The 14,869-nt window shown below is 43.0% G+C and overlaps 1 protein-coding gene across 3 annotated transcripts in view; it reads left to right on the top strand.

The window, feature by feature from the left end:
* LOC109890826 (metabotropic glutamate receptor 4) overlaps positions 1 to 14,869 on the top strand; it is a 373,677-nt gene that overhangs the window by 38,514 nt on the left and 320,294 nt on the right. Inside the window, exon 1 of one of the 3 annotated variants that reach the window (XM_031824746.1) lies at positions 10,965 to 11,816. The exons of the other annotated variants lie outside the window; for them this stretch is intronic. The gene's annotated coding sequence lies outside the window, so the exon portion shown is untranslated. Of the gene's footprint in view, positions 1 to 10,964; positions 11,817 to 14,869 lie in introns of those variants that run through there. 3 annotated transcript variants of the gene reach the window in all.

Raw genomic sequence — 14,869 nt, forward strand, 5'->3', positions numbered from 1 at the left:
CGTATGTGTACACGTGTGGCAGGTGTGCTCTCTATCTATCTTTGTGGTCTCTGGAGGAGCGAGGTCATCCGTGGCAGGTGTGCAATGCCCTTTAGCCATCTCTTTGGTGGATTATGATGCTGTGTTCATAACCAAGTGGGATTTACAACATACGACTGGGAAAAACCCAGTTGAACGGTCCTCCATCATCGCTGAGCTCCGACTCTTTCCACATGCTGAACTTTGACGTCACATAATGACCTCGATTGCAGAATTTTCAGCAGTTAAATGCAAAACATGATTTAATAACATAAAAAGCAATCTATTTATATTGTTTTTTGTTTACTGTACTTTTATTTGTGGTTGATGCAGCTTGTTTGCCATTTGCCAATCAGCATTTCTCAACGAGTTTAAAGCATGTGAATGCACCCAACTTGTATTTATAACTTCACAACTGGTAGTTTCTACCTTCCCACTTGGTTATGAATGCAGCATAAAACCAGGCAAGTGTGAGGGCTGCAGAGCGCCTGCCTTCTGAAAGCTACCCGCATACAAGGTTCAGTTAGCTCCTAGCAGAACTCGGCAAAGTAAAGAAAATGCCTTTGCCTCCCATACACCCTTAAAAGTACTTCGATTGAAAAATAAGAAGAAATCTGCAATATTACTGTTTGTCCCTCTTGTGACACCATAGCAACATTATATTCCTCAAAATGGTCAGAATTAATCAAAGAGGAGGAGGTTTTAGATGCGCAATGTTACATCTAAGATGTTTGGTGCAGTATTTTGAAAAAATGTGCATGAAAACTTGTCATCTTTCGTTGTTTGACAAGAAACACTTTATTGAAGAATCCCGTCCAGAGTTCCCACTCCTCCTAGGAGTAGTACTGTTGTCCAGTCACAGACAAATGGGCCTAGACTTCGGCTACCAAACTTTGACTTGCCTCAAGAAAAAGGGTGTGTTTGAGTGGAAAAGCTAAAGCAAACGACTGTAGACGAAAGTTGAGAAGTGAAGTTAGGGGAAGTGTATCAGCAACAGCCAAAAGTCGGACACTAATGTGGTTTTACAACAGCAAGGCTCAGATCAACATGACAGTGTTGCCATTGTTTATAAAAGATTCTTTATAATGTCGAAATAAACATGTCTCCAACACCCATATCACACACTCACAAACTGAAATTATATTTACATTTTACATTCAATTAGTGAGAGAGAGCTTCAAATATCACAATTATTTGTATATATTTGCGGTACACATGAATCGAAGCAGATTGGTGTCTTTGGTCACGTTTGCTTGGGTTAAACAAAAAAAATGAATAATTGGTTGACAATAGAACCTAGCACAATGCAGTCAACTGCAGTCAAAACAACATGACCTTTGATCACATGATTTTTGTAAAGTTCATATAGGCGGAAGTCTGATATTTTTTTCCCCCATAATACAACACATCCTGAAAGGCAGTGACTTGACAAAAGTGAACCCGCTCAAACGGATCACAAACAACTGATAAAAAATGTCTGAAGTGCTAAATTAACAAAAATGTCACAAATGTTGACATAATATATGCGGAAACTGTTTGGACTGGGAAGCATGCCACAGGCTTAATCAGGTCTATCTTACAAGGTTTTGTCTAGAAGGAATAAAGCTGTTGTCAAAATTGACTTTTTGTAGCAGGTTCAGGAGAATTTATGCAGCAGGTTAGGATTATTAACTTAGCAGGTTAGGGTAATTAGGTTAGGAAAGAGTTAGCTAAAATGCTAAATAAAAAATGTATACTTTTGACCTCAATTTGACCAAAGCTGTATCCCATCTACATGACCATCTTACAAGCCCTGAGGTGAGCACACCAACAATTCCCCAAACAATCAGCAAAAATTAATCCAGAGAATATTCCTGCGAAGTTAAGATCCGGTCAAACTTAAAATAGTTTATTCTAAAGAAGGCAAATGTGGTGCAACAAAAATCATAACATCTCCATGTCAAAATACCTTTTTTCAACCCTTAATTTGGCTTGATCATTTTGTCACGATCAAAGAACAGCATCTTCAGCAATAGGATAATGCAGCACACACAATATATAGCAAGCACTGCATTGGCAATGCAGCTCCTGCTTGAGTCAGCTGAGAAGCGTCACATTTAAAAACATGGAAATACCGCCTTTTGTTCCCGCCCTAGAAAAAACGATCAAATGCCTTGTGGTTAGATAGATCACAGACTATCAATGATATTGTCCAGATACTCTAGTGGCCGCTCTAACAATGAAAATAAATATCTTAAAAAATGGAAGGCATTTGAAGAAGGGTCCAGCCCCGACCTCATCTCTCACACCAGTCAACCCTCAGGAAAAGTGGGGGTTTCAAAAGGAGTGGACGTTTTGAAAGGAACCATATAAGGAGGTGTTTTTTTTAAATGGTGCCACTCAAGACATCGTTTGGGTTATCGGACGTTAGTCATGGTCTGTCGAGATGACTGTAAGGAATTTCAGTTATGAAAAAAAAAGAGTCTATTCACACACTGTGAGCTGTGTCTTTGAACGTTACCTACCGGTAGCCATGTATGCAACATTACGTTTTTCGTAAATCGAAATGCCAGCTATCGTTGACGTTAAAAGGCTCCTTTCAAAATCCCTATTTCTCCTTATATGGTTCCTTTCTAAACCTTAATTTCTTCTTATATGGTTCCTTTCTAAACCCTCACTTCTCCTTAAATGGTTCCTTTCTAAACCCCCGCTTTTCTTTATATGGTTCCTTTCTAAAAGCCCACTCCTTTCGACTCCCTCACTTTTCCTGAGAGACGCACTGCGAGATGACATATTAGTAGGTAGCAGCATAGAGACCCTGAGGGATGACGGCACAGCTGGACCCGATTGGGCAGTCGGGAGGGAGAAAATTCAGTTGGAACCTTTCTAGCCAATGAGAGGGTAGATACGCGTGTGAACAACTGGCACAATGGTTTCCATTAGTTACCACATCCACAAAGTCAAAATTGGATATCGTGAAAACTCATGAAAACAATAATTTACTTTTTGGTCTTATTTAAAGGTTAAGGTTAGGCATAAGATTAGTGCCTGTTGGGCACTGTTTTCCCGCAGTTCTGTTGAAGACAGCGAGGGCAGGTGTTCGGCATGCGGGAGCGTAGTCTGCTAGCTTAGTCAGATAGTCCTAAGGAGGACCAGTACTCAGCAGGCGGGAGTGACACCATGTGCTAGCTAGATAACTAGCAAGCACGTGGTGTCACTAACTACCAAGCTAGCTAGTACAAGGTGTCGCCCCAGCTGTGCTACTGGCACTGTTTTCCCGCAGTTCTGTTAACGGTGAGAGTAGGCGGGAGCGAAACACACTGTCTACCGGTGTCCAGTGCTTAATTTTAGTGGTATCCTGCAGGAAGCTAGCTAATGTGAAAACGTGCCTAATGTTTTAATAATTGATTATTGTTGGGCCGGTATGGTTTGTTCAACAGGCTACAATGTTGTGCAACAGCCTATAGGCTACAATGTTGCACAAACCCTGCCTGCCCAACATGAATCAATTCTTAAAATATAGACCAACGCTTTAGCCATTGCTGTGTTGCGAGAGAGAGAAGCACGCCTGTATCTCTCAGAACTAAAACTAGTTTCACTTTCTATGATCTCTCTACCTCTCTGTGTTGTTATAGACATACGCCTGCAACTCTCATCTCTCCAGCATTGCACTTCATCATTTATTTCCTTATAGAAAAATAGCTGCTGGAAGTGTGCTGGAGGTGCTGCAGCTCTCTGCTGCCTGTTCAGAAAGAAATAATTCAGAATACTGAACCAGGAGTAAGCCAATAGTTTAGCCACAGAGGATCAATAGCTAATTTTTAAAAAATAGCCTAGCTGTGGATTGTTTGTAGCCAAATCACAAGGCATGCCTCCAGAACGTGCAGAAAATCTGTCAGTAAATAACATGCAGCCAAAACAGGCCTTACGCAATATTTCGCATGCAATCGTGGGAAAACACAGTCTGGAAAGCAAATGGACCCTGCTGAAAATACAATTCTAATCTGTCTGTATGTTGCCAAGTTATCAACTTCCAAATAGGCCTATTGAGTGAACAGCATTGTTTTAACAAGTAAAGCAAGAAAGAGATAAGCTTTTGGCAGGTGAGTGAGCTGCGCATCATTGGGTGAGACAGTGAAATTGGAAAACTTTTTCACTATAATTTCCTCCTCATATTGAACAATATGTTTTCTCCACACACCTAGGCCTAGCCTAAAGATATCTCAGGTTCTCAGTTTGTCAAAGTCAAAGCAGCCTGACATTTTGATAATTTGTGAGGTATTAAAAGAGATTCTGCAGAAGTCTACAGTCATCTAAAATGATGTAGAATTGCATGAAATCCATTTATAAAAAGGCCACATTTTTCCTGGACTCCAGGCTACAAAACAATGTCTCCATGTGTGCAACTTCTGCAAACAGCTCCACACCACTGCTCTATGCCAGTACGCCAAATCGATGATAACACATGCAATGCTTTAATAAAAAGGCGATTTTTTTTCTCATGCATTCCAGTACCTCAGAACACCCCAGGACACCCTCCCCTTGGGCCCACTTTTTGTTCCGGGACCTCACCAATTTACAAATTAAGCACTGCCGGTGTTGCTCCCGCTAGCTAGCAAGGAGGACTCTGCTACACAGTAGGCGGGAGCGACACCATGTGCTAGCTAGCTAACTATCAAGCTAGCTAACACATGGTGTCACTAACTTTCAAGCTAGCTAGTTCACAGTGTCGCCGAAGACTCCCGCCTCGTGTACGGGACGACCGGTAGACTGGGTCCTTTGCCCCGTTCTGTCGGGCATGGTTGTCTCCAGACACATTAGGTGGGGTGCGGGGGGTAACTAACTAGCAAGCTAGCACACAGTGTCACTAATTAGCAAGCTAGTTAGCTAACACGTGGGAGGTGGTGCGAACCGTAAACAGTGTCCTTCGCTCTGCCTGTTGAGCACTGTTTTCCCACAGTTTTGTTAAAAATGGTGAGGGAAGGCGGGAGCGAAGGACTGTCTACTGGTGCCGCTCCCTCTAGCTAGCAAGGATTACTCTAGTAGGCAGGGGCGAAAACTCAGATAGTTTTATTTTCCTTTTAACCCACATTCAAAAGTGTCACACAAGCATGAAGAGGTCTGCTCAGGCAGGGTTGTAGCGCTCATTCACGAAGCACAAATATACACTGAGTGTACAAAACACCCTCCTTTCCGTCAGAACAGCCTCAGTTCGTCAGGGCATTGTCACGCCCTGACCTTAGATATCTCTGTTTTCTATATACAGTGGGGCAAAAAAGTATTTAGTCAGCCACCAATTGTGCAAGTTCTCCCACTTAAAAAGATGAGAGGCCTGTAATTTATCATAGGTACACTTCAACTATGACAGACAAAATGAGAAAAAAAATCCAGAAAATCACATTGTAGGATTTTTAATGAATTTATTTGCAAATGATGGTGGAAAATAAGTATTGGGTCAATAACAAAAGTTTCTCAATACTTTGTTATATACCCTGACAATGACAGAGGTCAAACGTTTTCTGTAAGTCTTCACAAGGTTTTCACACACTGTTGCTGGTATTTTGGCCCATTCCTCCATGCAGATCTCCTCGAGAGCAGTGATGTTTTGGGGCTGTTGCTGGGCAATACAGACTTTCAACTTTCAAGATTTTCTATGGGGTTGAGATCTGGAGACTGGCTAGGCCACTCCAGGACCTTGAAATGCTTCTTATGAAGCCACTCCTTCGTTGCCCGGGCGGTGTGTTTGGGATCATTGTCATGCTGAAAGACCCAGCCACGTTTAATCTTCAATGCCCTTGCTGATGAAAGGAGGTTTTCACTCAAAATCTCACGATACATGGCCCCATTCATTCTTTCCTTTACACGGATCAGTCGTCCTGGTCCCTTTGCAGAAAAACAGCCCCAAAGCATGATGTTTCCACCCCCATGCTTCACAGTAGGTATGGTGTTCTTTGGATGCAACTCAGCATTCTTTGTCCTCCAAACACGACGAGTTGAGTTTTTACCAAAAAGTTATATTTTGGTTTCATCTGACCATATGACATTCTCCCAATCTTCTTCTGGATCATCTAAATGCTCTCTAGCAAACTTCAGACGGGCCTGGACATGTACTGGCTTAAGCAGGGGGACACGTCTGGCACTGCAGGATTTGAGTCCCTGGTGGCGTAGTGTGTTACTGATGGTAGGCTTTGTTACTTTGGTCCCAGCTCTCTGCAGGTCATTCACTAGGTCCCCTCGTGTGGTTCTGGGATTTTTGCTCACCGTTGTTGTGATCATTTTGACCCCACGGGGTGAGATCTTGCGTGGAGCCCCAGATCGAGGGAGATTATCAGTGGTCTTGTATGTCTTCCATTTCCTAATAATTGCTCCCACAGTTGATTTCTTCAAACCAAGCTGCTTACCTATTGCAGATTCAGTCTTCCCAGCCTGGTGCAGGTCTACAATTTTGTTTCTGGTGTCCTTTGACAGCTCTTTGGTCTTGGCCATAGTGGAGTTTGGAGTGTGACTGTTTGAGGTTGTGGACAGGTGTCTTTTATACTGATAACAAGTTCAAACAGATGCCATTAATACAGGTAACGAGTGGAGGACAGAGGAGCCTCTTAAAGAAGAAGTTACAGGTCTGTGAGAGCCAGAAATCTTGCTTGTTTGTAGGTGACCAAATACTTATTTTCCACCATAATTTGCAAATAAATTCATTAAAAATCCTACAATGTGATTTTCTGGATTATTTTCTCTCATTTTGTCTGTCATAGTTGAAGTGTACCTATGATGAAAATTACAGACCTCTCTCATCTTTTTAAGTAGGAGAACTTGCACAATTGGTGGCTGACGAAATACTTTTTTGGCCCACTGTATTTTGGTTAGGTCAGGGTATGACGAGGTTGGGTACTCTAGTGTTTTATGTCTAGGGTTTTGTATGTCTAGAGTTTTGTATGTCTAGGGTTGTTGTAGGTCTAGGGGTTTTGTATTTCTACATTGGCCTGATATGGTTCCCAATCAGAGACAGCTGTTTATCGTTGTCGCTGATTGGGGATCATTTTTAGGCAGCCCTGTTTCCCACTTTCTGTTGTGGGATCTTGTCTATGTGTAGTTGCCTGTCCTCACTCGTTTGTATAGCTTCACGGTTTGGTTTGTTATTTTGTTCAGTGTTCATTCTTTTAATAAATAAATACAGTGCCTTGCGAAAGTATTCGGCCCCCTTGAACTTTGCGACCTTTTGCCACATTTCAGGCTTCAAACATAAAGATATAAAACTGTATTTTTTTGTGAAGAATCAACAACAAGTGGGACACAATCATGAAGTGGAACGACATTTATTGGATATTTCAAACTTTTTTAACAAATCAAAAACGGAAAAATTGGGTGTGCAAAATTATTCAGCCCCTTTACTTTCAGTGCAGCAAACTCTCTCCAGAAGTTCAGTGAGGATCTCTGAATGATCCAATGTTGACCTAAATGACTAATGATGATAAATACAATCCACCTGTGTGTAATCAAGTCTCCGTATAAATGCACCTGCACTGTGATAGTCTCAGAGGGCTGTTAAAAGCACAGAGAGCATCATGAAGAACAAGGAACACACCAGGCAGGTCCGAGATACTGTTGTGAAGAAGTTTAAAGCCGGATTTGGATACAAAAATATTTCCCAAGCTTTAAACATCCCAAGGAGCACTGTGCAAGTGATAATATTGAAATGGAAGGAGTATCAGACCACTGCAAATCTACCAAGACCTGGCCGTCCCTCTAAACTTTCAGCTCATACAAGGAGAAGACTGATCAGAGATGCAGCCAAGAGGCCCACGATCACTCTGGATGAACTGCAGAGATCTATAGCTGAGGTGGGAGACTCTGTCCATAGGACAACAATCAGTCGTATATTGTACAAATCTGGCCTTTATGGAAGAGTGGCAAGAAGAAAGCCATTTCTTAAAGATATCCATAAAAAGTGTTGTTTAAAGTTTGCCACAAGCCACCTGGGAGACACACCAAACATGTGGAAGAAGGTGCTCTGGTCAGATGAAACCAAAATTGAACTTTTTGGCAACAATGCAAAACGTTATGTTTGGCGTAAAAGCAACACAGCTCATCACCCTGAACACACCATCCCCACTGTCAAACATGGTGGTGGCAGCATCATGGTTTGGGCCTGCTTTTCTTCAGCAGGGACAGGGAAGATGGTTAAAATTGATGGGAAGATGGATGGAGCCAAATACAGGACCATTCTGGAAGAAAACCTGGTGGAGTCTGCAAAAGACCTGAGACTGGGACGGAGATTTGTCTTCCAACAAGACAATGATCCAAAACATAAAGCAAAATCTACAATGGAATGGTTAAAAAAATAAACATATCCAGGTGTTAGAATGGCCAAGTCAAAGTCCAGACCTGAATCCAATCGAGAATTGAAAGAAAGAAAACTGCTGTTCACAAATGCTCTCCATCCAACCTCACTGAGCTCGAGCTGTTTTGCAAGGAGGAATGGGAAAAAATGTCAGTCTCTCGATGTGCAAAACTGATAGAGACATACCCCAAGCGACTTACAGCTGTAATCGCAGCAAAAGGTGGCGCTACAAAGTATTAACTTAAGGGGGCTGAATAATTTTGCACGCCCAATTTTTCCGTTTTTGATTTGTTAAAAAAGTTTGAAATATCCAATAAATGTCGTTCCACTTCATGATTGTGTCCCACTTGTTGTTGATTCTTCACAAAAAAATACAGTTTTATATCTTTATGTTTGAAGCCTGAAATGTGGCAAAAGGTCGCAAAGTTCAAGGGGGCCGAATACTTTCGCAAGGCACTGTAAGTATGTACGCATCCCATGCTGCGCCTTCGTCCGATCCTTATAACGAACGTGACAGAAGATCTCACCATTTAAGGACCAAGCAGCGTGGTCAGGAGGAATGGACCTGGGAGGAGATTTTGGATGGATCAGGACCCTGGACACAGGCTGGGGAGTATTGCCGTCCGAGGGAGGAAATTGAAGCAGCGAAAGCGGAACGGCGACATTACGAGGAGTTGTACCAACGAGACAAGCACGAGAGGCAGCCCCAAAAAAGTTTTGGGCGGGGGCACACGGAGTGGTCGGCGGAGCCGAGGGCCGAACCAGAGCCAGTCAGGGAGTCGAGTGAGGAGCTTGATGCAAGATTCCGGAGAGAAGTGTTAGCATTGAGAGCATTGTAGAGCGGGCGTGCTGAGGAGCGTGTGACTGGTCAGGCACCGTGTTATGTTGTGATGTGCACGGTGTCTCCAGTTCGCATTCATAGCCCGGTGCGCTCTATTCCAGCTTCCCGCATTGGCCGGGCTAGAATGGGCATCCAGCCAGGATGGATGGTGCCGGCTCAGTGCTCCTGGTCTCCAGTACACCTCCTTGGACCAGGATATCCTGCGCCAGTTCTGTGCACTGTGTCTCCGGTACGTCTACACAGCCCAGTGCGTCCTGTTCCAGCGCCCCGCATTTGCAGGGCGAAAATAAACATCCAGCCAGGACGGGTTGTGCCAACTCTACGCTCCAGACCTCCAGTGCGCCTCCACAGTCCAGTACGTCCTGTGCCTCCTCCTCGCACTCGCCCTGAGGTGCTGTCATCAGCCCGGTGCCACCTGTACCGGTCCCACGCATCAGTTCTCCAGTGCGCCTCCACAGTCCGGCGACGGTTCCCAGTCCGGGGTTTTGTATTTCTATGTTGGCCTGATATGGTTTCCAATCAGAGACAGCTGTTTATCGTTGTCTCTGATTGGGGATCATATTTAGGCAGCCCTGTTGCCCACTTTCTGTTGTGGGATCTTGCCTATGTGTAGTTGCCTGTCAGCACTCGTTTGTATAGCTTCACGTTTAGTTTTGTTAATTTGTTCAGTGTTCATTCTTTAAATAAATAATAATGTACGCATCCCACACTGCGCCTTGGTCCGATCCTTATAACGAATGTGACAGGCATGGACTCTACAAGGTGTCAAAAGTGTTCCACAGGGATGCTGGCCAATGTAGACTCCAATGCTTCCCTCAGTTGTGTCAAGTTGGCTGGATGTCCTTTGGGTGGTGGACCATTCTTGATACTATTGAGCGGGATAAACCCAGCAGCATTGCAGTTCTTGACACACTCAAACCGGTGCGCCTGGCACCTACTACCATACCCCATTTAAAGGCACTTAAAAATGTTGTCTTGCCCATTTACCCTCTGAATGTGACACATACACAATCCATGTCTAGTCAAATGGCTACCCAGACTATTCACATTGCCCCCCCTCCCGTCTCCATACCATTGCCACTCTCTGTTGTCATCTATGTATAGTCACTTTAATTAACTCTACCTACATGCACATACTACCTCAACTAACCGGTGCCCCGGCACAATGACTCTGTACCGGCACCCGCTGTATATATATATATTTTTTTACTGCTCCTCTTTAATTACGTGTTACTTTTAACCCTTATTCTTATTTTTTGAAACTGTACTGTCGGTTATGGGCTCGTACGTAAGCATTTCACTGTAAATCTACACCTGTTGTATTCGGCGCATGTGACTAATACAATTTTTTTTATTTATTTGATGTCCCAAACGTCTCAAGGCTTGAGAATCCTTCTTTAACCTGTTTTTATCCCCTTCATATCCACTGATTGAAGTGGATTTAACAAGTGACATCAACACGGGATCATAGCTTTCAACTGGATTCACCTGGTCAGTCTATGTCATGGAAAGAGCAGGTGTATTATGGTTTTATGTATCATTGGCAACATGTATATATGTTGCATGCGACAGTTTGATCAATCCCAATCATTTGTGGCGCACGGAAATCCTAGAATCTCAATTTCCGACAGATTTTAGTTAGACATTTATGCACGGTTGATAAATGAGGATTTAAGCCTAAATATAATGTGCATGTCGAAAACATAGCGATTAATTGTCTATTTAGGTTTTCCAAAATGATAATCTAACATATGTATTGAGGCAGGCGAAGCAATTGTGTCTCACGTGTTTATTGTAAAGCTTCCTGCGCGTGACGATGCGCTGCGTCTGCCACACCGCTTTTGAGTAATATCCTTATACATATTCAACGTTTGCATGATTTGGGCATAACTCCAAAACAATTAAACTCAGTGAACGTCAAGTCTGAAATGAAGTGAAGGCTAATGTAGCAGGTGGTAGAATCTACGTAGCCTAAATCAAAAAGAATATCAGCACCATTAAGTGCATGGCGCACTCTTTCTCGGCATGTGGTGTAACTGGTGTGCGATTGTTAAATATTTGTGATTTTTATCCCGTTCTCAGCAGCGGCATTGAAACAGAATTGATAACAATGGTTTCACCACAATAATATGTGCATTTTGCTGCTTAGCATTATGATCAAATTAATTCAGTGGGCGCTGAGTGCACTCCATCGATTCGAGGGTGCTGTCTCCATTCCGCGGGCGTGCAATGTTTGCTTCTCATTCATCTTTATTATTAGGACATGTCAGTATATGTTCTTTAAAGTTAATAAGTGACTGTAGCATAACCGCTACTAAATCCGCTGGTCAATTCGATTTATCGGCAATTAGCAGCAGGCAACGAAAGTTAGGCGAGTCCAGACTTTCAGCTCCACTTTCCACTGGACAGCGCTCGGAGCAGCTTTGGAATCGAGACAGCAAACGCATGGATTTCTTTGGGATATTTCAAACGATGGAAGGAGTTTTTTGGAAGTGAGGTGGAGGACATTCTTCAAGTGGCCTAATCTACACCCTATTACCAACAGGAACAACGTTTTTGTTTATTCTCACATCAACATGTTAGTGAATTGGATATGGGTCAGTTCACACCGAGAAGATTCTACCAGAGAAGGATAAAGGGGTGAGTGGCCATAAAATGGGTCAACTTTGAAATGCAAAGATAACGTAGATGATAGACAAAGGAGTTCATACGAATTGATGTAAATGTATTCTTTATTGTACGCCCACACTATGTGGTTGGATTAAATTAACTCAACACAATCATTTCGACAAACGGAAGTGTTGTAGCGAGTTTCTGTAATGATTTGTACTATAATGACAAAATTGCTAAATATAGGCACAAATGCACATAAACGTCGAAATATGATTATGTGGTGTATATGTATCCATAGAAGTGCAACGCCTTGAACATTGTAGGCAAACATTGATTGTTTTATGCATAAAGGCGCAGCATGTGTGTTCAGGTCTGTGTCCTCACCCGTAGCCTACCACATGGAAATGATCTAGACTGCAGAGCCAACGATAAAATAAAAAAAAACGTTGACGATGTGAAAAAAATAAATTACATTGCTTTATACATGTCTTTGTGGGATAAAGAATAACAAATCAGTGTATACTTTTGACCCACTATGAAATTGTATGAGCAGCTGACTCTTCTATTCAGTCGAGTTTGAATAGCACAGTAGGCTATGTGAGGTGCCTTCTAAAGAGCACTATATCCCGATCATATGCATCCAGGATCCCGCGGGGACGCAAACAGTGTTTGAATTATTTTTCAGTGTAGATGTTCTACAGCTGTGCTGTACGGCATCCTCTTGGCAATACGAAATGTATGTGGACACCCTTTTCAAATTTGTGGATTCTGCAATTTCACCCATACCGGTTTCTGACAAGTGTACAAAATCCAGCATACAGCCATGCAATCTCCATACACAAACATTGGAAGTAGAATGGCCTTACTGAATAGCTCAGTGACTTTCAACGTGGCACCGTCATAGGATGCCACCTTTCCAACAAGTCAGTTCATCAAATTTATGCCCTGCTAGAGCTGCCCCGGTCAACTGTAAGTGCTGTTATTGTGAAGTGGAAATGTCTAGGAGCAACACCGAGTCGGCTGCAAAGTGGTAGGTCACACAAGCTCACAGAACTGGACAGCCAAGTACTGAAGCCTGTCCTCGGTTGCAACACTCACTACTGAGTTCCAAACTTCCTCTGGATGCAACGTCAGCACAATAACTGTTTGTTTCTATTGCCGAGCAGCTGCACACAAGCCTAAGATCACCATGCGCAAATTCCAAGCTTCAACTGGAGTGGTGTAAAGCCAGCCCCCATTGGACTCTGGAGCAGTGCAAATATGTTCTCTGGAGTGATAAATTGTGCTTCACCAATAGGCAGTCCGAAGGACGAATCCTGGTTTGGCAGATGCCAGTAGTACTCTACCTGTCCCAATGCATGGTGCCAGCTGGAAAGTTTGGGGGAGGAGGAATAATGGTCTGGGGCTGTTTTTCATGGTTATGAAAATATTATTTTGGGAGTTAAAACAACACTAATTTTATTAAATATTAAACTCTCAGAGTTGCTTACATTTAACTCCAATTGACAATGTATTTGTTTGTGTCGTTTTTAATCAACACCGTTGTCATTTTGCACTTTTCTATGTTTTTGAATTAACAATCAACTACAGCAGAGGACATTTCTCTTTCAGTGTACTTCCTTTGAGTTAAAAGGGTGCAAAGACATTTGAATATTTCTTAGTGTGTCACATTATGGTGGTTTGCAATGTGATATGAAACTTCTGTTGGAAGCTAATTTACAGGATGATATCCAGCACTTTTACATCACTCATATTTTACATTTACATTGCCTGTCAGAGTAGGGAAGAAAATACTGTAGATGAAGAATACCTACACTATAAAGTGTCTTCGAAAAGTATTCAGACCCCTTGACTTTTTCCACATTTTGTTACGTTACAGCCTCATTCTAAAATGGATAAATAAAAATCCTCAGCAATACACACACAATACCCCATAGTGACAAAGCGAAAACAGGTTTTTGTACATTTTTTTGCATAGTTATTAAAAACACAACACGTATAACCTTTATTTACGTAAGTATTTAGACCCTTTGCTATGAGACACGAAATTGAGCTCAGGTGCATCATGTTTCCATTGATCATCCTTGAGATGTTTCAACAACTTGATTGGAGTCCACCTGTGGTAAATTCAATTGATTGGACATGATTTGGAAAGGCAGACACCTGTCTATATAAGGTCCCACAGTTGACAGTGGATGTCAAAGGAATTGTCCGTAGAGCTCTGAGACAGGATTGTGTCAAGGCACAGATTTGGGGAAGGGTACCAAATCATTTCTGCAACATTTAAGGCCCCCAAGAACACAGTGGCCTCCATCAGTCTTAAATGGAAGAACTTTGGAACCACTAAGGCTCTTCCTAGAGTTGGCCGCCCAGCCAAACTGAGCTATTGGGGGAGAAAGGCCTTGGTCAGGGAGGTGACCAAGAACCCAATGATCACTTTGACAGAGCTCTAGAGTTCCTATGAGGAGATTGGGGAACTTTCCAGAAGGACAACCATCTCTGCAGCACTCCACCAATCAGGCCTTTTATTGTAGAGTGGCCAGGCAGAAGAGACTCCTCAGTAAAAAACAGATGACAGCCCATTTGGAGTTTGCCAAAAGGCACCTAAAGGACTCACAGACCATGAGAAACAAGATTATCTGGTTTGATGAAACCAAGATTGAACTCTTTGGCCTGAATGCCAAGCGTCACGTCTGGAGGAAACCAGGCACTGCTCATCACCTGGCCAATACCATCCCTACGGTGAAGCGTGGTGGCAGCATCATGCTGTGTGGATGTTTTTCAGAAAGATGAACGGAGCAAAGTAAAGAGAGATCCTTGATGAAAACCTGCTGCAGAGCGCTCAGGACCTCAGACTGGTGCGACGGTTCACTTCCCAAGAGCACAACGACCTTAAGCACACAGCCAAGACCACGCAGGAGTGGCTTCGGGACAAGTCTCTGAATGTCCTTGAGTGTCCCAGCCAGAGCCCGGACTTGAACCCGATCGAACATCTCTGGAGATACTTTATAATAGCTGTGCAGCGACGCTCCCCATCCAACCTGACAGAGCTTGTGAGGATCAACGGAGAAGAATGGGAG

This window comes from Oncorhynchus kisutch, linkage group LG5, assembly GCF_002021735.2.
Source record: "Oncorhynchus kisutch isolate 150728-3 linkage group LG5, Okis_V2, whole genome shotgun sequence".
Classification (NCBI taxonomy): domain Eukaryota; kingdom Metazoa; phylum Chordata; class Actinopteri; order Salmoniformes; family Salmonidae; genus Oncorhynchus; species Oncorhynchus kisutch.